Genomic DNA, 27,101 nt, shown 5'->3' with positions numbered 1-27,101 from the left:
TCAACCTTAGCTTGGCCTGACTGCACAGAGAGCTAGACTGGAAATTTCAGCCTAGTTGAAAACTAATATTGTGGAGAAGGGGGCTGGGGCAGGAGACAAAGCTGGGTGGTTTAGCTCCCTGCACCTACTTGCTATGGGCAGGGATGAGTGCCAGTGTAAGGTGGGAATGGGAAAAACTGGATAGTGGGGTAAAGGGAAGGATGGGATTGTGGCAATGCTGACTGAGATGGGACTGCATCCCCAGGGAATCTAGTTCTCTTAGTAGAAGTGGTCTGCTTGTTAGGGGTGAGATTGTTCATGTCCCCCAGCATTATCACAGAATCAGCTTTGACTTTGGGTTGGTTAAAAAGATTTCTTCTGGAGTGGAATTGCAAATGCTAAGTTTGCTCTAATGCCTTCAAGTGAGCTCAGGTTATGCAGCACTGCTTGACTACAGCTGGCATTGTTCATCTCTTGATTTCCATGCGGGTTATTAGTCTGGTTGTCTTGACACAGTGGACCTCTGGGAAGGAAATAGTTATTTGAGCGGAGTCCAGTTTACATGGTTCAGTTTCTTGTATGATTGTTTTAAACTAAGTTGTAGTATGCAATTAAATGCTGTAATGAACAGTTTTCTTTTAATGTGTTTTATGAAATTCATTTGCCTCTCTCCTAAAACTTGAGCAAGTAAGAGTTGAAGGGGAGAAAAACCCCACATGGGGGAAGATTTATTTCTTTCTTAGCCATCCTTGTATCTTGTGTAAATTTGTGGACTTCTAAAAATAATAACTTGGTTTTCTGAGTTGATATTGTTTCACTTGATTTCTTTAGTACTACTTTTTTTTTCCTCTTCTCCTGACTCTTTCCAGTAAATATGGGAAAGGACAGGGTCGTTTACCTGCAAAAAGGTAAATCTGTTTTCAGCTGAAGAAAGCTAGCTCTTTCAGAGATCTGAAGGTTGTATTGTATCTGTTTTGTTATTTTGTCCAATTTGAATAACAGAATAACAAACAACTCTCAAATGTCATCTTTTACCGTGAGTAAGCCTTCTTTTACTAGCTTGCTGACCTGTGCTGAGTTGTATGGGCATTGTAACAGTGATGAATGTTCTTGTTGCAAAGTTCTAAATACATCTTGTCTGAGAAGAAAACAACATTATTTTTCTGTAACCCTACCTAAAACCATCCAGATGGCAGACTGCTGTTGCTCTGAGTGCAGCTCTGAGAATCTCTGCTTTTCACTTTCATCACATCTGGAGATAGAGGCTGCAGATGGGAGGAGAAGGTGGGAAGAGTGTACTTTAGGCGCCTGTTTGGAGTGCTAATGCAAATGAAAAGGACTCGGCAGTCATTATTACACCACAGTTTCCACTTCAATGATTTTGATGGAAGTAATTTTTAAATACCGGTGGGTGACTTGTTAATTGAGGCATTGACTGAGCTGTTACCTTTACCAAGCTCACTTCATGAGTGCAAGGGAAAAAAATGGGTATGAAGCAAGCAAACAACCCTGTGTTTGTTTTAAGGGCTTTCTTTGAGTCATAGCCAAATCAATGTGAAAAGTGTGGTGCCATTTTGGAATAGTTGTATTATTATGTGCTGTAGAGGGAAATTACCTGTTGAGAGAAATGAGCAGGGTAACGCCACTTGGATGTCCAGACCTGCAGAAGGGTATGAAATGAAGCTGCAAGAACTGAGTTAGAACTGAAAGAATGTTTGTTTGAAACCTACTGATCTTTGATGTTAATAGAACACATAGAAGCAATAGTGAGTTTTGCATTTTATTCTGCAGACTTTGCCCATGGGAGTGTAAAGGATTTGTGTCACAGTAACGGTAGCTGTAGTGCTATGTTTGGAGTTTCTGGGTCCTGAAAGTTATGCTGTACAGGAAGATCACTATTAAAGTATCTGCCTCAGGGCACTCTATATTTGAAAAGCTTGTTCTCTGAATCTTCTTGTGAGGTTCACCAAATGTCTGGTCCTCAAGAGCTGATACTTCTGAAGAGTATTTCATTGCTTGGACTCATACTGGCCACTGTCAGAGAAGTTGGCTGAGCATTTTAATATCTATCTTGATGGACTACTGTATATGCTGATGGTATTGTTACGGTACCAATTACACCTTAGCCTTCCAATTTGGGCAAGGTTTGAAATTATAGCTTAAGCACCAGTTAAATGACCTGATAGTCTTCAGTTAATTGTGTATGACATACTTGGTAGGATCAAATGATACTGCTTCAGGCTTTTGCAGCTGGTGTTGTGTGTCAGAATTTGAGTTGCTGAAAATTTGTTGATGCAATTAAAGCAGTTAGCTTTTTAAAAATTGAGTTTTGTTACCTTGGTTGAGTACCTATTTTAACTTTCATGTGGCATCTTTTTAAAATTGTCTAATAGGTATTTAATAACTTGGATAACTATAATTACTGTGCAGTGTATTTCAGTACATCAGGCCATGCAAATACAGATTGACTTTTGTTCTATTTGAAATTATTTGGAAACTTCCGGTGTACTAATTAAATTTTGTCAATTAAAAGTTAATTAAGCATTATTTTCTACACTTGAGGGCCAGTTTTGAGTAAAAGGTAACAGAATGACTTATTTTTACATCTGTTTCACACACATACACTTTTAGTACAAGCCAATAGAAGAAACAAGTCATCCAGTATTGATCAGTGCTGTGACACGTTATTTTAACACACCTAATCCACTAGAGGCTAAGAAGATAATATGCAAGTGCTTTACAAGCAACATCACTAGTTTTAGTACCTATTGTGCTTTGAAGTCCTTATTAGTACACCTGAAGCTACTGGATAGCAGTTTGCCAAGTGCATCTTAAATGTGTATGTGCATGTATCTAGGGATGTAATATCTTGCCTAGTTTTCCTAGTATGCATTTAACAGCCCTGTTGTTATTCTTGGATGCCATGGAAGAAGGGTTGAAATGATAGCAGGAAATCTAACTAAAGCATTTCTTACAGCTTGCAGGTTTCTTTAAAGTTCCCATATAGCCCAAAACCTTTTCTGGTCCTTTATATTGTGTTCTGGCAATGCTGGCCATGCTGGTTGGCCATTTGATTGTCCTAGAAAATCTTGAACCCACATGAAGGTGAAATCCATTACGCCAATAGAAGGTGTTTGTCTGACATGAAGAGGAGAGAGGAATATTTGTACTTTCAGTTGTTGAGATAAAGAAACAAATGCAGTTGTGGGTTTTTTCAGTGCTCAGCAGTAGTCTCTAAAATACACAAAGCAAGCTACTAAACTTGATCTCTCTCTTCTTTGTGTAGCTGTTCTGTTGTAGCCAACCAAGGCCATTGCTTACATGTACCATGCATAAGTTGTGTATTTCAAGAATTAATGCATCCTATATGAAATTGCAGGAGATTGTAGAGAGCTAGGCATAATTATCTTGACAGAGCATCAACTATCTCTTGAGATGGGGCTAATTTGGGGGTAATTTAGGGTCATCAGATTTAGAAGCAGTAGCAACCATCAGCTATTTTTTTTGTTGTTATTGAGGAAAACAGCAACAGATCAGAATATCTGTATAAATATCAGTCTGGGAAGATCTGTGAAATATAATTAACTAGCTGAACTGCATGTAAATGGGATCCATTTGTACTTCACTGAGATAAATCTAATTATTTTTGAGTGACTAGCTTATCGATACTCAATACCGTGGCAATGTTTTCTTGCTCTGACTATGTAACCATTTGAAAGCTGGGTCTGAGCAGTAGTTTTTACTCAACACTGCAAGGACTTTGACATGCACAAACTGGAGCATCTTTAAATTCAACCCAGCTGTCATAAAGAAGAATCTGAATATTCTTTCAGTACTATTTACAGCCTGCTGCTAGCATCCAAGTGCAGAAAGACTAGAAGTCCTTACTGTTCCCTGATATATGGTGGGCGCTACGTACGCAGGAGAAAGCATTTCTGAATGTTCATTGTGGAATTTTGTAGCATAATACTACATTCTGTATCTTAAAAATACAGAGATCATAGTTTCCCATTTTGGGAATAACCAGTCTTCTAAGAATTCCACAAGAGTGCAGCAAGTTCACCCAATGCTACAACAGCGCTGGCAGTGTTGCAGTCTCCAGAGTTCTCATCCAGTTGATTGCTGGCATCTTACAGTTGTAGTACTGAGACCTCAGAATTCAACATGACATTTGATGCTCTGAGGTACTATTTCACCAGTATCTCTGGCAGGTCAGCAGTATTTACCTGGCTTATAGATAAAGATAGTGACAAACTGAAACAGCAGGGTTTCAGAATGCTGTTCTTAATGTTTTGAATTCAAACTGGCCACATTTGCAAGCTGAATGTTGCAGAAAAGTTTCTCGGAGGTGTTACTGTGAGTCTCTTCTGTTGATGATAATGGAAACAACTTTTGCTCTTTCTGAAAGCAATTTTGGGGGATAAAGATAGACTAACTCCAGATTTGGACTGGAAAGTCTTTGGAGCATTGAACACTGAGAGCAGGTTTTTCAAGTGGGTGTGCCTACTGCTGCCAGTCTGAGAAAATAACCTGCAAGGCAGATATTCAAGATTGTCTATTGGCAGTCTAGAAGATTCTGATGCAGTAGAAAAGACAGTAATTTGTGCTGTTAGGTGTCAAATACATTAGGGGAAAAAACTCTTAATTCGTTCATTGCTTGGCATTTTCTTTTTAAGTAAATGTGAAGCCATGAATTCCTGTCCTGAAAGATGACAGAAATGTATTTCCTGTGCCTGGAACAATTTTGTTCTATGTGACATGGAGGCATAAAGTTTATTTTGCATTGCTAAAAGGGATATCTCAGTGTGGCATACCCTGTTAAAGTCCCTTAAGAAGTTGCACTGAAAATTTCACCTGACTTGTTATTAGCAGACCAGTCTGAAAGGCAACTTCAAGATCAAGCAGGTGCAGAAATGTGTTTTAACGTGAATGAATTATGTATGTGAATGAATGTGTGGGCTTCTGGGGATAAGGGAGGGGGAAGCTATGGTACAACTCAGTTTGAGTGGCTAGATTTTATTCCGTGTGGCTGAGCAAAGGAGAAGCAACGCTAACTGCCGCCGTGACGTTTCTTGGCGACGTTTGTCTGCACCAGTAAAACACTGTGAATGAAAGCATGGTGAGATTTGAAGATACTCCTTACAATACTTATGGATGTTCAGGGGGAGTTTACTAGTAGTTGAGCTACTCAAAGAAAACAATTTAATTTTAGTAAAGTAGGGAAGTAATTGCAGATATAGGGCAAACTATGATTGAGTTGGCTTAACTCTTAACATCCTTTAAATGACAAGCTTCCTGTTGAGCCACTTCTTTATGCACGGATCTGGGCGTTCTAGTCTGTCTGAGACTGCCCCATGCCATAGCTCCTCTCATTCCCAGTCATATTAACAGAACAGATGCAGTGACAATTTCCCTTTGGGGCACTAGGATGGTACAGTTTTGTAGTGCCAAAAATATCTTCAGAACATATCATTAGTTACTATTCCAGAACAAAAACTAAGTAAGTGACAGTGCTTCTAGGAGAGAGCTGCTTTGGCTGATCTACACAATCAACTGAGTTGCAGAGAAGGAATCACTGGTTCAGCATTTGCTTGAGTTGATTATAAAGGTGAGGGATGATCTGGTCTGTCTTAAACATTTAAATCATCAAAAGATGCAAAATGTCTTTATTGATGCATGAGGATATAATACCAAATGTCAAATGAATGACCTGTGAGTTGATCTCTAGTTAAAAGTTGCTCTAGTAGACAAGTCACAAGCAGTTTTCAGTTACAATTGCAGATATTTATTTTGTTTATGAGAGTAAATTTTTTAGGATTAGTTTAGGATTTCTCTGTGCCACCTCATATTTTGTTTCTAAACCATACAACCGAGAAATTTGTGGAAGAAATAAAGTAAGCTTATGGTCTGGTGTCAGCAGGTGGCATATGATGGTTCCGGTAAGGACTAAAAGTAAGATATTGACCTAAGAATAGATTACGGTGTAGATTTGTTTTGAATCCCCAGTTATTTCTGCCATACCTTCAGTTTTTCTTATAAAATTATCATTGGCCTTACCTGTAAACTCTTGAGATGAAATTGCTTTAAATTAATCTGTCCATGTCTATGAAATATTTCCTTCTGCTGAGACTTAAAACTGAATAAAAGCTATTAATACACTTCAGATTTTTTTAATCCAAGGGAAAAAGCTAATATTTTACATTACTTTCATAAGTTTGGTAGATTACCCTGAGTAGTTGTAGAATAGTGGACTTTGTTACCCTTCTGTATTGGAGGGCAAGCAGGCAGGCATGCACTCATGCTGTGAATAACTGATGTCTTCTGAAATGTCCAGCTTTGCTGCGTAGATGAGCAACAGTGCTAAAATGAATGGTAACGATGGCTGCTATAGTTTCAAAAACCAACAAATTACTTCATCTCCTAGGTATTTTTTCTTTTTTTTCTTTTTTTTTTTTTTGTGAAAAGCTAACCACTTGTAAAATAATCCGTGGAGCCTCAAACAGCATATAATAGTGGCGTGTTCATTACTGAGGTTGGGAATAATTAAACCAGTCAGGAGTAAAAGGTACACTGTGTATCTTGTACATGTGCATGCATATATATGGTTGCATGTGTATTTGCATCACTGGGTAACACCATCAGAAGCTTGTAAGTTCTATTTAAACACTGTGAGTAATTCTTAAAAACTTTGTGAGCATGTTGCAAATTCCAAAGGCAAGTATTAAAATAAGAAAAGTTATTTTAGACCCATGTAATCTGAATTTCAGCTGTTTGAAAGGGACATGAGGTCCAGGAAGAAGCACTTCACTTGTAGATGGTGCATTTCTCTTCAAATTAACACCTTGGCACCAATGTTCTAACATTCACGTAGACTGAAAATCTTTCAATTACAATATTTGCTCCTTTACTGGCTCTAGTGTAACTTTTTTTGCTTAGTTTGCTGCATGAAGTTTTAGCCCAAAGATGTCAATGTTGAATGGATGAGTTGCATGAGAATAAAATAGGGGATTTCTAAAAGTTGTGTAAAATTTTTTAAAGGCACTCTGTTATGATTTGGTCAAAATACTTTTTGGTCAAAATAGTTTTTGACAGTCTCAGACTGTGAACTTCAGATTCATAGGTGACTTTGGCATTTAAAGAGAAACTAGATACACAAACAACATCTAGGTGCCTGAAGAGTCACTGATTTGCCATAGTATTTTACCACAGTTATCTTGACAACGATAGTTTGTTTACAAACAAGTATTGGGTGATAGAAATAAGTGACACTGCAAATCTTAAAATTACCTATCAAGAGCTTCCTTTTTCTCTACACATCTCTAGTATGCACATTCTTAGGAGCGTTGATCAAACGCTGTAGATTTGCCATAGCTCATATATGTTTGGACAGCAGTTGCTGCTGTCAGGCCACTCCAGCTAAATTCTGCAATATGAGTTGCCCTGGTTTGTTATTAACTTCAGTCTGAAGGACTGGAGTATGGGTCACTTCGCTGCCACATTTCAAGTTGTTGGGGTTTTCTGTTATTTGGCTTGGCACGTCTCATTCTGAAGAGCAGTATCATAACATGCTGTTGCTTTCACTAGCCTCTTTGCTCTAGATAGAATATTTAAAATATTTTTTTCTCCCCATGCCTTTTGGTTTTTTTTTTTCCCTCAACAGTACTTTTCTGTGAGTTAATGTCTAGCTGCTAGACTGTACTGTTGACCTATTCCAGTATTCTAAGATCCCAGATTGGCAGGAAGGAACCAGTAAGTACAATGGTATGGGGGAATATTATACTGTCATCTAAAGTTCTACGTACCTCAAATATAGTAGTAGTTAGTTTGATGTTGTGTGTGCTTTAAGAAGCCTTGCAAAACAAGTGGCTTGTGGCAGCATTTATTTTATACCACTTAGCCTTTAGTGATTAGTACGTGCAGCTGATCAATAATCAAAGCTTAGGAACTGCTGTCTTAAGACTGCCTTTCACATCTCTATCCCTTAAAGCAAATATTAAATGTAAAAAAGATAGCAGAAAATTCTGTTAATAAAATGTATCTCTTCAATGGCTGTTGTTATTTTACAGTCTTAGAATCTTGGGGAAAGTATTTGTGTAACCTATAAAATTGTATCAGTAGTAGTAGTAGTAAGAATCTAGGGAAGCACTCAAAATAACTGAATATGCTAAGATTTAATTTGACAGTTTGGAGTTTGCTACTAGGAATTTTCATCTTTGACTGGACGCCATGTAGTATATGTGGTGTTTAACTTCATGTCAGTGTTCTCAGCATGTGAATTATTTGGATGAGTTATTAGTATACTGGTACATGGTAAATGCATAGAAAGATTTGCTTTGTAGTTTATTTTGTTGCAGTTTGGAAACAAGCCTTGCTGTCCAAGCAGCATTCTTTTTAAGTGCCCAGGGAGTGCCCCATTAGATGAAATATTTCTGCCGAGATGTTGGGGCTGGCTTCAGGAACTGAAGCACTGTAGCTGTAGCAGCTGTAGCAGCTGACTTGGTTTCCTTACTGGTCTCATGCTCAGCAAGTTCTGTTACCTTTGTTCTTGCCTGGTTCCCCTCCTGGCCGCCTCTGTAGCTGGAGCTTTAGCAGGTATGCTGAAAGGCCTTTCTGGTTTTGGCATGTACAAAGTGTGTGATCTCCAGTATGCGTTTTCTTCAATGAACAGCTGAATGTAATGTTTCATGTCTCATATCAGAAAACTGAGTGTGGGTCCCTAAGTAAGAGCAGGCTCTAGGGAGTAGTTGGGTGCCTCTGCTGCTTTGCATTGTTTTGTTGTTGAAAAGGAATGGACAAGACTAGGAATATCATATTTGAACAAATACTTGGGAGGAAATGGTATTATCTGTAGAAGAATGCAAAATGAAAGTAAAGGTTGCTGAAGTAAATGTTCTAGCAAGAACACTAGAAAAAAAGTGTTTGTCTTGAGCAATTCATCAGGTGCTGCTTACTGGGAATGCCATACTAAATGCTACATGGTATTTCAAACCCCTGTCATCCAGCAGTAATTGGGTTCTAGAGAAACATCTGAACAGGAAAAACTGCTTTTGTTGCAAGGACTTCATACTGTGATAGTTCAAAAATGGGAAATGCTGGGTTATTTTTTATTATCAACTCAACTTTGAAGGCAGAAACATGAAAAAACTCCAGTCAAAATGTGGTTCAAATGCTGTGACTGAAAACTGCACCTCTCCTTTTGAGAGAATCTATTGATGTCTTCTTCAGTTTTCCTGCTCTGAAAATGAGATTTGTTCATCATGTGACAAGCATTTTGACCTTTCTTTTTTTTTTTTTTTTTTTTTTTTTTTTTTTCTAAAAAATGAAGAGTGGCATGGTAACGTAGCTTTCCCAGTGTTTTGTTTGAGGCTAGTTCCAGTCAAAAAACATTCAGTTGTAAGTAAAATTCACTATTTTTTTTCTCCCACTGACATTCCTGTCTCCATTGACATGGCTATCTTGTGTCAATACAGTTGATTCTTAGTGTCAGTTACGTTTATTTGTTTGAATACTAACTTGACTTTGATACTGACTTGATTTTGAAGTACAAACACTCAGACTTGTCTAGAATTTTTACCCCTAAAGATTGCTTCAGCTGCTTACTGCCCTGTTATATTTAGCCCTCGTGTCCAGGGCTGTTACTATGTATATGTTAATCATCACAGCTACTGCAAGGAAGGTTTGGCTCTTCTGTTCCAGAGAATGTAGAGACGCATTTAAAAATGCTTCATGTTGGATAGTGAAATGGTTAAACAGCGAGTTTTGACTGTGGATCTTGCTTGCTAATGAACTTTATAGTTGCCATGTTATCCTTTTTTCTATGAATTACTATATCCCATGCTGTGTGTGTCTCTTCTTACTACTGGGCTTTCCGGTTTATTAGATTTAATGTTCAGTTTGCAGATGGACACTAAATTATCTTCAGGTGTTGACATTTATCGTGCAAATAGGAAATAACTCTGGCAGTTTGAGCCTTCAATTAAGTTGAAACCACTGGTTAGAGCTCTTAAGTTTTAAATGCTCTAAACACTGAGAAACACTGACATTTTCCAGATTTGAAGACAATGAAAATACTGCAAAAGAATGAAAATGGTAACTTGCTCTACTTTCTTCCCTTCTCTCACTGTGCATGTTTATAGAGTAACCCTTATAAGTCCCTAGTTTTAGTTTATTCAAATAGGCTGTAACAAATCTTAATTATATGCTTTCTATTGTGTTGTCGTGTTGGGTTTTTTGAGGAAAACAAAACTGCTTTTTAGGGAGAAGGAAAGAATTATAAAATGGCCTGTACTACAGAGGAGGGGAATGTTCAGCCTGACATGCCCAAAGTTAGCCAACCTGCACCAGTCCAACAACAAAGTTGCTGATCAGCCAGAGCTTCCCAACTTAGTTGGCTTCTTGGCTTGTAAAGGCTGATCATAAGCAAAGTTCAAGTTGCAATTGAAACATTCTTTGTCTTAGGTAGGGGCTGTGCTATATCACTAAACTTTGTGAGAACTGCTCAGTGTTACTGTAATACGTTGCACTTGGAGATGCAGAGCCAGTTTATATAGCATAATAAAGAAAACTTCAATACCATGACTGAGTTTTAGAAAGTAGTATCAATTAATATTTGAAGAAATGTAAAGCTTGTAAGAAATTATGCATGCTTATAGAATTAAATGGGTGTTCCTTTGCCTTTTCTGGCAGTTGGGAAAGACCCCTCAGAATAGGGCTTAAGATATTTGTCTTGAAGTTAAAGCTAAGGCATTGCTTTTATTTTATAAAAAAAAAAACAAAACAAAAACAACAAACAAACAACACAACAACAAAAATAACCCCAAACCCACAGTTAAATCGGGTATTAAATGGTATGCATTTTAACTAAACTGTTTGCATGCTGGTTCACGTTCTCTGAACCTCTTAGTTATTCATATACTTTTAAGTAGGAGAGCCTGACACTTCTTTTGCATCTGTCCAAATTTTAACAGAGTTTCTATTCCTGTTATTCTGTTAATCCAAAGCTGTCTACCTCTCTGTTCTTAAATAAAGAACAGTGCACAAAGAAATCTAAGGGGAAAAAAAGCAATCCAGTCTATATGGCTTTGAAATTGATACTGGAATTTCGTGAGACTTGACAATCAGGGTGTGGTGGTTTAACCTGGCTGGCAACTAAGCACCATGCAGCTGCTCGCTCACTCCCCCCTTCCCCCAGTGGGATGGGGGAGAGAATGGGGGAAAAAAAAAAGTAAGACCCATGGGTTGAGATAGAGACAGTTTAATAAGAGAAAAGAATAACAATAGTAATAATAATAATGGTAAGGGAATATATAAAACAAGTGATGCACAATGCGATTGCTCACCACCCCCTGACCTATGCCCAGGCCGTCCTGAGCAGTGATCACTGCCCCCGAGCCACGATCACTCAGCCCGAGCTGCAATCACTCCCCCCGCAACCGAACCGACCAACTAACCCCCCCCCCGAGCATGACGTTATATGGTATGGAATAGCTCTTTGGTCAGTTTGGGTTAGCTGTCCTAGCTGTGCTCCCTCACAGCTTGTTATGCACCTGGCCAAGCAGGAGAAGCTCAAAAAGTCCTTGAGTAGTCTGAGCACTACTTAGCAACAACTAAAAACATCAGTGTGTTATCAACATTCTTGTAGTACTGAATCCAAAACACAGAACTATATCAGCTACTAGGAAGAAAATTAACTCTATCCCAGCTGAAACCAGGACATAGGGCATCTGGCTTATCAGTCATCATTATTATTATGGCAATATCTGAAGAATTTTCTGATGTTTTCTTTTTTCTGTTAGGTATTTTCAGCAGCTTTATCTTTCATTTTGTTTGAGTTTCACTTTATCCTTTTGTCTTTACATGTGCCATCTATTGACTATTGTACATATTAAATTTTCACTCTTATGTGTTATCTGAAATGATCTGTAGCTGGCTACTTATACTATGTGGAACTTCAGCTTATATGAAGCACTTGTAATGTCTTTTGGAGGAGGAGGAGGAAGATGTCCAAGGGATATAGGGTCTGAAGAAATTAGAACTATTAGGGGGAGAGTAGCGTGTGAAGGAATTAGAATTATTTGGGGAGAGAAGTCTTAGGAGAAAGGCATTATGTCTGCAGGAAACCATATTTGCTAGTCTTACTGCTCAGAATCAGCAGTTTCTTCTTTAGCATGTTAAGTGCTTTTACTTCAGTTTCACAGAGATGAGAGCAGTTTGCAGGTCAGGGATGTAATATTTTATTTTTTTTTTGTGTGTTGCTGTTCCAGAGCAGCTCTTAAGTTCAGTCCCAGAGGGTCCTTACTTCCCAAGGCAGCCACAGCAAAGAATTTTTGTTGCTTGGTTTGGTGTTTATTTTTTTTTGGGGGGGTGGTGGTGGTGGTGATGTGGGTTTTTTTGAGCTGATGGCTTTCCCCATGATTTTTCCCTTGCTGCTTTTTTTTCCCCTATAGGGTGGGCTTCCAACATTTCCTGTGACAGATCCAGGCTGCTTATTCTGCTTATTCTGATAGCTTTCTGGGCATATATACTTGTATTTAAACTGTTGATCAGCTTGCTAATGGTTCATTAAATGTCTTGCTGATTTCTGCTTTAAGTGGAGAGCACTTCAAGTGGATTAGACTTATATTTTCTCCTAGAAATGTTTATGACTGAAATCTGGCTTATGGAGAAAACCTGCTTTCTGAGAGGTAGGAAGAAGTATGTTTATTTCACTTTCTTAAGTTGAGACAACTTCAGGTTAAATATTCTGTTCTACTAAATATTTTCCCCTTGCATATGCTTTCCATACTTCAAATAAATAGATAAGCAGTCCTGGCAGGTTAATTTCAGGATGTGCCAGAAGCTGTTATCTTCATAAATAAATAGACGAGAAGTTTGTTATCTTTTGAAAATGTATAAAGAAATATTGAGCTCAAAACAGCTGCTTTGACAAAGTTAAATAAATTAAAAGATGTGTTTTATGGCTAAGGGGAGACAGAAGGAAAGCATAAACATTTTAGTGGCAATGAAATAATACAATCCAAAGGTATGATGTCCTGATGCTTTCAGGATGGATTACTTATATACTAGACTTAATTTTTCTCCATCAAAAAAATAATCCTATTTTAAAGGGCAACTTCATCTACCCCTTCAGGAATATTAAAATTTCATGGGAAGTTAGTCTGCTATTTAGTTAAGTGCATGAGCCGCTGAGCTGCCAAGTATGCTGGAACTATAGTACCAAATTATTATACATAGTGCATAACTGAAAATTTGTTTTTGTGTTGTCACTGCATATATTCCCATAACAATGTAGTTTTTGCGGAATCTGAGGTGTACAGGAATTAGAAACGCAGCTAACAGGAGGAAACTCACAACAGGTTTCGGTATTCAGAAGGTCATTGGCTGTGATATTTGAAATGGTTGAAAGGAATTAGTCACATGCATCTATGGTTTATAGGGCTCTTTCATTGAGGGTCCTTCAAAGAAAGATCTTATCTAAATAAGGGAACAGAGTTAAAGTTGTACTGTCTTGACTTGGAGAGTTCAACATTATGTAAATAAGCTTTTGTCTGAAATTATGTAAGATAAAGAAGCTATTAGTGGAGCTTAATACCCAGGATTTCAAAGATTTTCAAGAAATGGGAGTGCCTTATGCGTATTCCCTTTTAGCCTTATAGAACAACCTTTGCCATGTGTAAAAGAGCTCTGTAGCAGATGCCATTTTACCTTCTTTCTCAACTGCAGATTAGATTGCTGTCCAAGGGCTAGGCTGCTTCTTATCCTTTTGCAAGATCAATGACTTGTTGCTTTGCATGTGAGGCAGCCAGCTGAAGAGGGCAAAAGCTCTGGAAATTGGCTCTGCAACTTAGGATTTTTTCCATATTTCTGCAACTGTTCCTTTGGTGGGTGGGAACTTCATAAACAGCTGCTGTGATCAGATCCTTATAAGATCTTGGGAAACTCTTTTAGAAAACTTCAAACCTACAATGGAATCTCCATTGCAGCCACGGATATTGTTGGTCATCAGAAAATGCATTCCCTGCCTGGGTAAGCAAGCTAGTATATACTTTTGTAAGGTTCTTGCAGGGCACCTCAGTGTAAATTGAGGAATAGATTGCTTTTGTATACTTGTGAATCTTAATTTTATTTTGCAGTCAAGCATTTAAAGATGTCACCACCTCAAAAATCCAGTATACAATTTAACAAGCAATTATGCAAAACAAAAACCCCCTTCCTATTAAGTAACTGTATGTGTTGGTGTTGTGTGATGAGGTTTTTTTTTATTCTAATTATTTGGCTTTGACTAAACAACTAGATATTTCTCATTTTGAACAGGATTATAAAATACCAGACAGAATCTTCATGTGTGGACTTAAGAGGGGCTAATTCCAGAAGCTGCTTTCACAACTGGGATGTACACTAGTGCCCTGTTTATCTTCCTTCTGTGGTACTATTACCATTCCCTGCTGCCGGAATATCTGAAACAAAATTCTTCCCCCCTACTTTTGTTTGGGAAGTGAGGAGAGCTACTCTAAGTGACAAGAAGAATAAAAAGAGTACTGGTTTACTAAGGAAAGGTAAAAAGATGATACAAAGATGATATTATGACTTTCTTGGAATGTGGGACCAAAAAAATCTGGGGAGGAATAAGCAACAAAGCCTGTTGATTTACAGCTTGGGGAGAAGCGCAAGATCACTACTGTAAACTAAGTTTCTCTGGAAAATATCCTCCAGTTGCAGAAACACAGTAAAGAACTTGCTAATTATAAATGCTGTTTCATAGACAGCCTGTTGCCTTCAGTAATTTCTTCATCTTATGTGTAGTATCTTGTAACTGTTGTGAGTGCTGAAGTGTGGAAGACCTGGCATGCTACTCCAGACTTGTACTGAAGCTAATATAAAGTGTACCATAGTCCACAGGGGAATGCTACTGGTATTCTAGAGGTATGTCACTTCTGGTGACCTGCTATAAATTCCTTGAATTGTAGTGGCAATGTCAATCCTTGGCATGTTCAGGAAACCGATTACAAAGCTTACAGCAGTAATGTGTTAAAGATGTATCATGAGATAGTTTCTATAGAGTAAAAATCCAGGAGGCACAAGTTTTTGAGTTGAGCAATACTGTTCATCATCATCATCAGAACACTTGCCCAGCAGCATAACTTCCTCATCTGTTGTTGCTTGTATGTCACGAGCTTGTTACAGCTAGGGAGTTTTAAAATGCTTGCTTTGCTTAAACTCACATTGCTACGACTGCTTTTAGGTTGATTTTTCTTCAGAGGTGAATGCATTCTTGCTTTTAGCTTCTGAAAATTTATGACTGTGTGGTTATTGCCCAAACAGATAGAGGGCTTACGGGAAGCAGATGAAAGGTCTGCTGCATCTCCTGCTCAGTCCTGCTAATCCCTTGGTCTGCCAAGCTCTCTGGGTTATCTAGCACTGTAACTTCCTTGTGGCCACACATCTTTCCTTGCTCCATGTGCTATAGGCTCTGTCTTATGTGTTTTTATTGTATGTCTATTAGCACACGCCACCAGCCATAGGTGGGATAGGATGAAGACTCCTTAGAGTTCCAGCAAGAGATCAGAGTGAGTGAGTTAACTCAAATGAAAATTTGTTGTGGATTCCATAGGAAATGGGAGTACAGGCTAGGGTACTCCCTTAGGCATTTAGGTGATTTTTTTCTGTGAAGTGAATGGCTTCAAATCATGCTGCTTTTGTCTTCAGCTTATATTCAAGTTGGTCAAACAATTAAAAGTTCGTATGAGTGGTGGCAGTGGGGTGACACATACTCATTTAGAGGTGGTCAGGGAATTAAATGGGGAAAAAAAGCAAAGATTATTAGTGCTGTGGAAAAACAATATATACCATTTGTGACAAGCGACTTTTGCATTGATTGTGTAAAAATTATGTAACCAAATTTCACTGGCTGCAGCATTTCTCCCAATGTTTCGAAAACTTGAGCTTTGATGTTACACTTGTGCTACTGTCAAGATAACTAATGTGGTGATGTATAGCTGTCTATCTGTTCATACAGCTAAGTGCTGTCCAAGGAGCCGATAATGTATAGTTGTAGGGGACTTGAGTATTAATCATTCGTGAAAGTCAATCCAGAAAACAGTTCTGAATTATCTCAAAATAAAATTTGGTGTTAAAGGATATTTTGCAGTTGTCTTCCTTTTGGATTAAATTGATAAAAAGGTAGTTAATTTCTGGAAACACTTACGTGTCTCTGAAGGGCCTGCTTTCAAGGTAGTAGCTCAAAACAGCTTGCATACTATTTAAATGTGGCCTTGTTAATTGTGATTTACCTGGTGGATAATTATTATCTAATTCGGGGCTCAGTAATAAGTCAGAACTGTTGCTAGATTCTCAAGTTGTATGCACTGTATCCCTGAGTTGGGCTGCTCTGAATTTTCAGACAAGTTGGGAGCTTTGCTTCTGAAGTATGCTATGACAGAAGTGGATTCTATCACTTAAAAGCATAATGAGGAGCACTTAAAGGTTTTCATGATAAAACCAGTGTAATAACTGAAGTGCAGATTTAGAAACATAGCAATAAAGATGGAATTTGAATTCACACAGGGTCACTTGGTCTATTAACCTGCTAAATGCTACCTACCAAAATACAATTGCATTGTATCACCAGTTTTCATGGACATGCTTCCTTCCTCTGTTCATTCAAAGGGCTTATGCATAGCTTTGTGGTAATCATTTACTTAATGTTGGTTCTTATGTTCCTGTGGTCTATGAACAAAATTAATGTTCCTAAGTAGGTATTTTAGTTATTGCATTTAACAATCAGTTGTATTCTTAGTAGAGTTTCGTATTTTAATTTTAAGGTCTAACTTCTGAGAGCAAGAGCTGGGCAAAAGTTTCAGACTTTTTGCACCTATAACTAGTGTGTGGTCTCTGACTAGGGTCAAGCTGGTAGCTGGGCTGTTACATTGCTAGACCTTCAGATCTGAATGTTATATATCAACTTTGTTTATCATTAACTTGAGTAGGACTGTGTTAGCTGTTGCTCATGTTATATGACATAATTCACGTATCTGGGAGAGTGAGGTCAGTTGTCACCTATGTGCTAGCTTGTTCCAATAAAACCATTAAGTGCAGAATTGGATGTAGGTTGTGATTATCAAATTTTGCTTTTAGTGCAGATTCTGCATGTAGTGCTTCAGACTTTTGGCAGAGAATGGCAAAAAGGTTAGGGAGTATTATATGCAGCAACTCAAGTTCCCAAATACTTTGCACGTGTTTCAAGCAGCCTGCAATATAAATTTTGTTTTGTCTTCATCTTGTTGAATGGATTGTTCTGCCTAGAACTTGAATATGAGCTTTGTATACTTGGAGAATTAATACACAGGAAATATGTTTATTCTGAAGTGCGACTCTGGGATGAAAACTGGAGAGGCTTTAGCAGAGCTGTTAAGACAACCCAGCTGAGTTATAACAGTAATTTCTCCTTTCAAAATCTGGAAGCAATAAACACTTCAGATGTGCTTTCTGAATGCAGTGGAATCGGTCCCTTGGGCAGACCGTGTATGAAAAAATTTTTGGAATTAACTTGGGATATCAACTCTATGATATGCTAAAAATACTGAAATGTCACATGCATACTCGCAGCTAAGAATGCAATGTTTCACCTCTTCCTTTCTAAAGCCTTAGTTCTGCACACACAGCTTCGCAGTGACCTGTTCAAAAAGACCAGATAGAAAAATTGCTTCATTTACTTGGGATTTTTGGCTTCAACTCCAGGACAATGAATGGAAAATCAGTAAAAATATATCTTTCTGGGGTCTCTGTTATTGAAAGTGTTAGGCATCAGTCCACTCTTCCATACAGCCAGCTTGACTTGTTGCTGAAAAGTGGTTTTTCTCATGTTGGGTTTTTTTGTGGTTTGTTTTTTGGGTGGTGGGATTTTTGTGTTTTGTGTGTGGTAGGTTTTTTGTTTGTTTTGTGAGTTTTTTGTTTGTTTTTTAAGCCATGCCACCACCCTGCAGCTGTACAGAGGCAACCATGCTAACTGCACTTTTCAGTGGCAGGTAAAGGGCATTTTCTGTATCTGCAGCAGCAATGTTGCAGGTCTACAATTGTGTTAAACAACTGAAACAAGCTCTGAGTGACTAAGGTTGTTGAGTACTTCCAAGTTTTTGCAGTATTTACATAGCTTGTTTGAGAGCAAAGGCAAACAGTGCTTTGTTTCTAGCAAAATGCCTCCAGGTGACCTGATTTAAGTTTTTTCACAGAAAGATTATGGAAGTCTGTGCTGGTGAATGGAGGAATCTTATGGGAGCTAACTTCAAATGGGAACCATAGTGAGGTAAAGAGATTTGCAATTGAAGCAGCTCCAGTATGGGGAGTGATTTGAAAAAGATAGTATTTGGGATTAGACAACCCGTGTACACAGTTGGAGGGCTGATTTGGTTCAAGACTGTTTCAGTGCAGAAATGCAGTGGAGTTTTACTTACTCTTTACCTTATTGAATAAATACAAATTATATATAGTACAGAAACTTGGCCCAAGACCACATAGCTAGAAGTAGTGAAAACATCTTGAAAAGGGTTATTTCATGTTCTCTTACATAGTTCAGACACTGCCTCAGCCCAGAAACAAGTGGTTGGAAAACTTAGTCCTGTCATGTGAAGACACCTTTCTTTCTTTTATTGGGGGGCGGGCAGTGAGGAGGAGGTTGAGCTTCTTATATGTTTGATTTCAATAAAGAGTATAAACAGAATATGTTTCTTATGTATGTGCTTTTCAACATTCTCTCCTTCTTCCCCCACTGAAATAGCTATTCCAGACAGTGTTCTCCCCTGGGACAGTGCTGCTCAACCTGTCTGTGAACATTGCAAAGCATAATTTCTGTTCTTTGGGGGATTTGAAGTGAAGCAATGAAAATTAAGTGCCTGGGACTGAAAGATTTATGTCTGTGGGAAGACCTTATGAAATTCAAAGTATATTTTAATCAGAAAGAATTGATTTGGCAGCTGCATAGTTAAAGATGTACTGGTTTTTCTGAAATGTTAGTGTCCTCCAAGACAAATCAGATGGAAAGAGAACCGCTTTATGTGTACCTGGTATAGTGTACAACAGGTATGTGTACACTCTGTAGAACTACTACATCCTCTATCACTGAGGAACTCCAGTAGTGATTAAAGCTGCCTTTTAAATTTCTCCCTCCCCAGTCATATCAAAGGACTTGTACCTCCTACAAGAAAACAAATCCTTAATGCAGGAGATAGCTGCTCAGCTTCTTAACCTGTTTGATGTGACTTCACTCACTTGCATAAATAGCTGTTATTTGGAGGGGGAAGTGCATGGAAAGTAACTTAAAAATCAGAGCTTGCTAAGGTTGAAATACTGTATGGGAAGCTTGATACTAAGTCATTGTTCTGAGATGATGAGTTTCAAGCATACAAGAAAATGAAAAAGCACTGTGTTGGAAATTCTCACAAAACTTGATTGATGGCGATTTGCTCTGAGGAGCGCATTTCTTCCTCTGGAGAGATCTAGAACAGTTACTGGTGGCAGTAGGCTCACTTTGAGCTAGGAGAATAGTATCTGTGGGTCAGGAAGTGCTTCATTTCAGTTGTAGTCAACCACATTCACTCTGAGTAATTTTTAATGCCAGTTGGTTGTGATCTGAACTTCTACAACCTTAAGAGCTTCACTGGAGTGACAACCTCCATTGATGGAAGATGTCCGTGGGCCTTAGGTGGCTGCTCATGATTGCATTTTGGACTCCTGACAGCTATTTAAAGCATGCATACTAGTTCAGTTAGCAGTTGCCATTTATAGAAAACGGTTTTGGTTTTACCTTTTTCGTTACTGATTACTGAGGTGGTAGCAGACTAAAACAAATTAATTTTCAAGTACATAATGTTTCTTTTTTCATCTTACTAGAATAAACTTAAGGAAATTATTTTCTGGGGGTGAAAGCTTGAGCTTTGTTTCTCTGTGTGGTTAGACAAATGTATGGGGGGGGAAGATATATAATACTGAGATAGGGAACACCTGCATAGCTTGTGTAGCAGGAATAAGTGTGGAGACTGCCTGAAATTTTAGCTCTTCCAATTCTGAAGTGATGTGAAACTCAAACATGAAATGATATCATAGTGTCCCCCCTAATTATTTGAGGTAGTTTGATCTCCAGAGGTGGATAACTTTATCTACAAAAGCTGTTTTTATATGGAGAAATTGTGAGAGAAAACTGTATTTACCACTGAATTTTGAAAATAAAAAAAATCCCTCATTTTCTATGAGGGAATTAATTTCAATTTCAAGACTTCTAAGTAGTCGCAACAATTACAAACAGCTGGTGTTAAGATGGCAGTTATAGAGCTATAATGGTAAACATACAGAGAAAGTTGTACCTTTCTTTCCAGAACTGCATTTTAGTACCTGATTGCCCCGGACAGCCTTCTGCTTGTGTGGTCTGTCAGAAGACAGTTTTCATTCATGTAGTTTGAAAGCAAATTGTAAGAATGCTTTCAAGATAATGCTTTTTTTTTTTTTTTGAGGAGAAAATTGTATCTCAAGCTGTGAAGTCTAAAGATCAGGCATGGTACGTCAATTTTTATTTTTCTGTAAAGGAATTGAGATCTTAAGAATAGCTTTCTGGAGTGCAAGAATGGAATAGAGGAGTGAATTGATTTCATAGTCAATACTTGAATTTGGGCATCTCTGTGGAGTTTGTTAGCAGGTTGGTATATCTTGACATAAAATTTCTCCAGTACTACCGTGTTGAATACTGTGTTCGACTCCACATTCTTCCCTCCTTCAGCACTCTGATTTTGGCAGTATTGGTCTGTGTACTGCCAGCTATTCAGAAATACATCTGGTGTTAACAGCTGAATGATAGCTAGAATTATGTTCATGGAATTTTTAACTGTTGAATTCCCTAGGCACAAAATATTTACATGAATACAGTATTGTAGGAAGAAGGAACTAAAGTTGTGACTGACTTTCATTCTTGAAATATCTAAAGCATATGAATAGAGACTGGAGTATTCTTACAGCACATATAATGCAAAATACAGTGAGACTTTTAACTCCCTGCTTTTTAAGATGAACTTTTCAAGGTAAGAAGTTACAGCCATTGGCAAAACCAACTTTGTTTTGAAGTAGGAGAAACAGCAGGTACACCTTCTGGTGAGTACTATAAAGACATCCTCCAGGAATGGTTTGCTGAATGTTCTTCACTTTCTCTTTGGGCCTTAAGGGTGTTGGTCCAGAGTTGTGTCTCTTCCTAACTGCTGATTGGGTTTTCAAGCTGGGGTTTACCTTGTTCTTCCTATTGGAAACTTCTAGCCGTGACTGCATGGAAAATGCTGGGCGTGGCTGTCCCTATATGATGGAGTGTAGGGTGAAGACCTCCTAATTAAAGCCATTATAAGCTCTGTGAGAAGGCTGTGTGTGTTTGCTTGTCTAAAGTAACAGTAACATACATGCACATAGGTGCATGTGTGTATGTATATAGAGTTAGCCCAGAATCATTTATCTCTGCATCTCCGTGTAGTTGCATTTTCTTTGATAATAGGCTTTCATTCTGAGGAGGTCTATGATTGTGTGTGTTTGGAGATTCTCTGTAAAGCACACAGACCTGGCCAAGATGATACATCAGAGGTTTGTTGGCATATTAATAAAAAGATAGGGTTGAATTTAAGTTGGTTTTGTTTTGGTGAGTTAGGATCATTCTGGTTTGAGTTCAAAATAATTTATCTTACCAAACATTATAAATTAGTTGCTAGCATGAACTTTGGATGTTTGGTGTATTTGTGATTCAGTACGTTTCTTACTGTCAGGATAGACAGTGTATTGCTTAAGTATTTAATAACTTCGTCTGAAGATAAGGAAATTTTACAGACCACTGCTCTTTAAAAAAAAATCTCTTCAGTCCAATAAAACAGTAAGAATAATATAAAAATGAAAAACCCAAGCTTTATTTCTGCTGAAGTTGGACTTCTAACACTTTGTATCTGGAGTCTCTGAGCGTTTACTATACTAACCCTTTGGATGCAAATATAGAGCAGCCCAGCTTTCGAGGAATATGTTTGGAAAGTTGGCAAACTTCCTGTTAGTCATGCCAAAGAGGTAAATTGTGTGCTTTGTCTGTTACAGTGTAAATGGACCGTAGTTCTGTTGTGAACAGATTTAGCTGGCAAATTTTATTCTAAATATAGACAGCTTGAGAATTACACCATTAGAATGGCAGGTGGCCTACCCTGGTAACGTACTGTGAAGAAATTGTACCAACAACAAAAACCTTGTGGTGTTTTTGTTTTCTTGTTTTACCTGTGCATCGAAAGGTTACTTTTATTTTTTTTATTGCTTATAAATGGACTGACTCTGGACGTGAAATCTCAACTCCTAAAACTAATACTTATATTTCTAATGACTTTATTTGCAGGTATTTAGCCAAAATTGTGTATGAATTTCATGTCATCATTCAAGATGGAAGTGTACACTTTACAGACAACTTCATGATTCGATTATAACCTTGTCGTATCTCTTGGAAGTTACATATGTAAATTAATATTGGCAATGCAATAGATTTGTTTGTTTCAGTTAGCTTAATGGTCAGTACTTGGAACCAGCCACCTTTGTTACCCCTTCTTCAGGCATTTTAATCTAAAACCTGGATCTGGTGATAGTTATAGGGTTAAAATCTACCATGCACATAGTCAAGCTATTTAAAATGTTCTTGTTAATGTATTTCTTTAACTTTTTGAGAAGAAACATAGAAACGGTAGCCATTGTAATGGCTAGTCACTTAAATTGCCGAAGACTTTGGGTTTTTTTCTAAATTGCCTTATGCTGTAAATTCCTCTTTGTTCCAACTGTAAGCCTAGGGTAATTGGGGGTTTTGGTGAAAATGAAGGTTAAATATGTTTTCCTGAAGAGGAAAGCTTGACTGGGCCAGTGTTATATCATGGATTGTTGTGCCTTTCTTGGATGAGTAACTTGAAGGGAAAAGTGAACCTACTGAAAAAGGTGCTTATTTAGGAGAAGTATTTAAGGCCTGAGTGATTCATTACTTAACAGTAAAGAAAAAGTAGAAGTGCCCATATTTTATTTTTATAGTAGTTACTTAATGACAGCTGAATTCACACTTTTTCATAAACATGAGGCAAATATACCATTGTTTTATATTGACATGGACCTGATGAGGTTCGATAGCTTCCACTGAACCAGTGAATCTTTACAATGGATTGCTGAATAATTGATGCTATAATGTATGTCAGCATAAATGGATGAGACTGATGACCTGAGTGTGAGTACATATTTGGATATTTTCAGTGTATAGCATCACAGCAAGGGAAGAAAATAGACCCTATGCTGAGTAATTTCTTTCTGATGCTATGGAATTGTGTTCACTGCTTGGGTGTTAGTATCCAGCAGAGAACTGCAACTGTTCTGAGGCAGGCTATGCTTTCTGTTCTCATGAAAATTAAGTTTAATATCTTGTTTCCAGTTGTTGAACTGCTTACAGATTGTCTGGTTGGAAATAAAGGATAACGTTAACATAGAATCCAAGTTGTAAAAGGTCAGAAATGACAGTTAATGTGAATGGTACTCTGATGAGGAAAGTGCTCTGTACCAATTTTTGAACCTGTTATTTCACATCATTATCTGTGATTTTCAATTACTATGTGTTGTATCACATGATTGAAGACTATGTGTTTAGCTCTGTTTTTAAAAGACTAGATTCTGTGCTCCACTCTAGAGCCAGATTTATAATAAATGAAGAACCATCGATGATGGCTGTAGTTAACTCCCTGCACACATTGCAAGTCTGCCACACTTAATAGTGGTTGATACTTGTCATTCTCTGCACAAGTACTCAGAGGGTGAATGTCACTCACATCATGAGAAAAGAATAGGTGGGTTTGACACGTGGCACCTTCCTGTTATGTGGTTTCTTAGGAGGGCAGTAAAGCACGACTGCCTCATACTTCAGATCACTCCTGTGAATCAGTCAAACTAACTTTCTGTCATCAAAGGAAAGGCATTGCAGTTTGATGCCAGGATGACATGCTGTTCTGGGCAAACATGTTTCAAAGAACTTACCAAGCGTGACTGAATGTGAATATTTGTTGTAGTTTCTTCTGTAGTAGTAGTAGTAATAATAAACATTGAAATAAGTTACCATTTAACTTTTGGTAAACCTTCTTTGCCTACCCTAAAAGGAATAACAATTCACACCAAACAAGATTTTGTCTTTTTACTAGACAACAAAATTAGAACCTTTTTTCCAGCTTACCTAGAGAGGACACTGGAGTTCGGAAGAAAGTTTGAGCAATAGCTGTTCCTTTATGGAAAACTATCTACTGCTCTTGAAGATCCCTGAATAGGAGGAAAGTAGTGTTTGCCTGACAAAACCTTAAAATTAATGAAAACACAGGAAGATACTTATCTCTCATATTAATCACAGAAAGATGGCTCAGCCACATAATGTAAGAGATCTGAGACTTACATAATTTTGAAAATATAGCAGAGAATAGTTGACTTTAAATGATCACAACAGGCATTTTTTTCTGCTGTATACACATATGCAGCCTTGAGAAGAAGTTAATGCCATACTTGCCTCTTGTGTTGTGGAATTTACCTGTTGTGCCTTTTCAGACCTCCTCAAAACTGTCCTCCCATATGTGTGGGATGCTGTAAAGATTGACAAATAGAAGCTGCAGAACAGTAGTTAAGATCTGATAGAGTGAAGCAGTAACATCCTTAGAGGTTGAAAGCTGGGTTTTGGCAGACAGGTGCAGAGCTGAGCTACCACCATCTGTGAGGTACAAAGGAAAAAAGTCTAGTTTGAATGCTTCAGCTCACACTGAAGCACCACTTCCATAATTTTCACAATTTTTAAGGAATATTGTTTAGTTCTGAGTGTAAGGGAAGAATTGCAGTTGAGAGCATAGCTTCACCTGGGTGATAGTTAAATTTGCCCAGATGCTGAATAACTTGTTCCAATAGGTGAATCCTGATCATTTATGAAGTAACTGACACAGCAGTAGAATATGTGGTATATGTTGCTGATTATAATCAATAAAGAACAAGTTTGGTTGTTTTGAACAGTTAATCTGATTGAAGTCACAGATGTCAAACAAAAAGACCCACAAGTGTTGGGTAGTTTGGACATTGGATGATTTGGAGCAGAGACAACCTGAGTGTAGTGCTATCTAGGGAGAGCTGGACAATCTGTGTTACGATCTGGTAAATGGTAGTTTCTCAAACCTGAAGTGTAAATGATAGATCGTATTTGTCTGGTGGGGAGGAAGGACGAGAAATGACGTTGCATATCAACTTGTTCTGCTTTCTGAAATGGCTTTCCTGCTATAATGAATGCCTCCTGTAATACTTCGCTGAAGGGGAAAAAAAGTTAATTAAAACTGAATTTTGTATTAAAAGGTAAATGTTGTGTTTCAATTCATACTATTAAAAACTGATTTATGTGCAGCAGCCATTTTGGGGTGTAGAGTGCTTACTGGTAATTTTTTCTCTTTTGTAGCCTGTTTTTATTCTTCACAATTAGTAAGCATACCAGCAAAGCATGTGGGCATTCTGTGTTGTTGACCAAGTTACAAGACTAAATGCAGAATTTCTGGGTTTATGTACAGTGTTTACCTTCTGCAGCTAGAAAAGCTTGCTGGTTTCAAGATAGTGCAATGCCTAAAACTTGAAAAATCAGTAGTTGAAGCCTGGCTGCAGGCGTAAAAGGCTTTAGTTTCATCATTTAATAACTTTTCCTCATTAACGAAGAGGAGCGTAGCAATGGTTGTGGTATGATTGTTCAATGTTTCATGGTTAGTGTAGTTACAGTATCTTAGGGGAATGTTTATATAAAATATTTAGAGCTTTATCATAATGGCTTTTGGTAATGAACTGTTATCTAGATTAAAACCTGATACAAACTACTTCCAAAATTTTTTAAATGAGAGCTTCTTCAAGTAGTGTTAGTCTAGGATTTCTATTAGCTCTTTGTTAGACTCTGAATAATGGTTCACAGTATATAGAAGGGCATGACTGTCTTTGGTTGTGTTTCCGTGGGCTCTTCATGCATTTCTCCTGGCATGGAGTGCATATACCCATGTGCTTGATTTCAGAATGCTCTGCTAGATACCCCTGATTTCTGGAAATTGCTGCTGTGTTACCCTCGTTGAGCCAATCTGCCCTCAAGAAAGGAAAGCTCAAACATAACTGCAGTTAGCCTGCGGTTTTACCCAAGGTGCATAAACTCTGTGTTGCTAATCCATCTCGGTCTTTGTGTGCTATGCCATGCTTTAGGAGGAGGTGCCATATCTGTTCTCAGAAATCACCTGCAAAAATACGGTTGTTGGTTACAAGAATAATGTAGTAAATGTAGTAAAACAAATAAAGTAATGTAGAGGTTGCTGTAATGTCAGTTTCATAAGTAAAGTTGTATGTCAGCTCAGTTTTACTCAGGCTTATGGCTGTTTCCTGTAAATGTTCAAACAACCTTAAAGTTACCATAGCTTTCAAGTATATTTTTGCTGGTGTCTTATCCCACTATTTCTTCACTTGATTAAGATGCCTCCCAGTGCTATTGAGCTGAATACCACATTAATCCTTGAAACAGAACCTGAAATGCATGTTATTTGGCACTTCCAAATAGTTAAAATCCTAACTGACTTAAGTTTGTAATATTTTTTTCTTAACATTTTATAATCTTGTTATCAGTAGGCCTGATGTTGTTGCATGATTGCTGCATTTGCAAGCAGAAGGTAACTCAACATTTTTACACGAAGAAGAAAGGGAAATCAAGGTCTAGAAGCTTGGTTGCAGCCTTCCTTTGCAGGCAAACTTCTGAATGTTTCTTCTTTAGTATTTGTGTGTGGTTTTTTTATACAAAGTGGTGAAGGTCCTTGTCTGTAAAGGTAGAAATCATATCAAGCATTACATCAAAAAGGAACTTTGCATTATAGCAGAATTAGGTTTTACCAATTATTCCTCTGATATATTCACATGTCCTATTTAAATTGTGTTTGTACTAGCACACTGTAAAGCCTTCTTTTCTGTACTATAACTATATGAATTCTTATATTAGAATATAGGAACTGATCTGTACTGGTCAGTAGGTCATCTTTGTCCAATGAAGTTCCAGGCTACATGATTGTTGT

General features: G+C 37.8%; 1 protein-coding gene across 3 annotated transcripts in view; it reads left to right on the top strand.

Annotated features, from left to right (window-relative positions):
- Positions 1-27,101, top strand: part of TLN2 (talin 2) — a 185,916-nt gene that overhangs the window by 17,638 nt on the left and 141,177 nt on the right. The gene's annotated exons all lie outside the window — the stretch shown is intronic.

The sequence above is a fragment of the Egretta garzetta genome, unplaced genomic scaffold, assembly GCF_000687185.1.
Source record: "Egretta garzetta isolate BGI_Z169 unplaced genomic scaffold, ASM68718v1 scaffold287, whole genome shotgun sequence".
NCBI classification, from domain to species: Eukaryota; Metazoa; Chordata; class Aves; order Pelecaniformes; family Ardeidae; genus Egretta; species Egretta garzetta.
The sequence above is the reverse complement of the archived record's forward strand: the minus strand, read 5'-3'. Positions and strand labels throughout refer to the sequence as shown.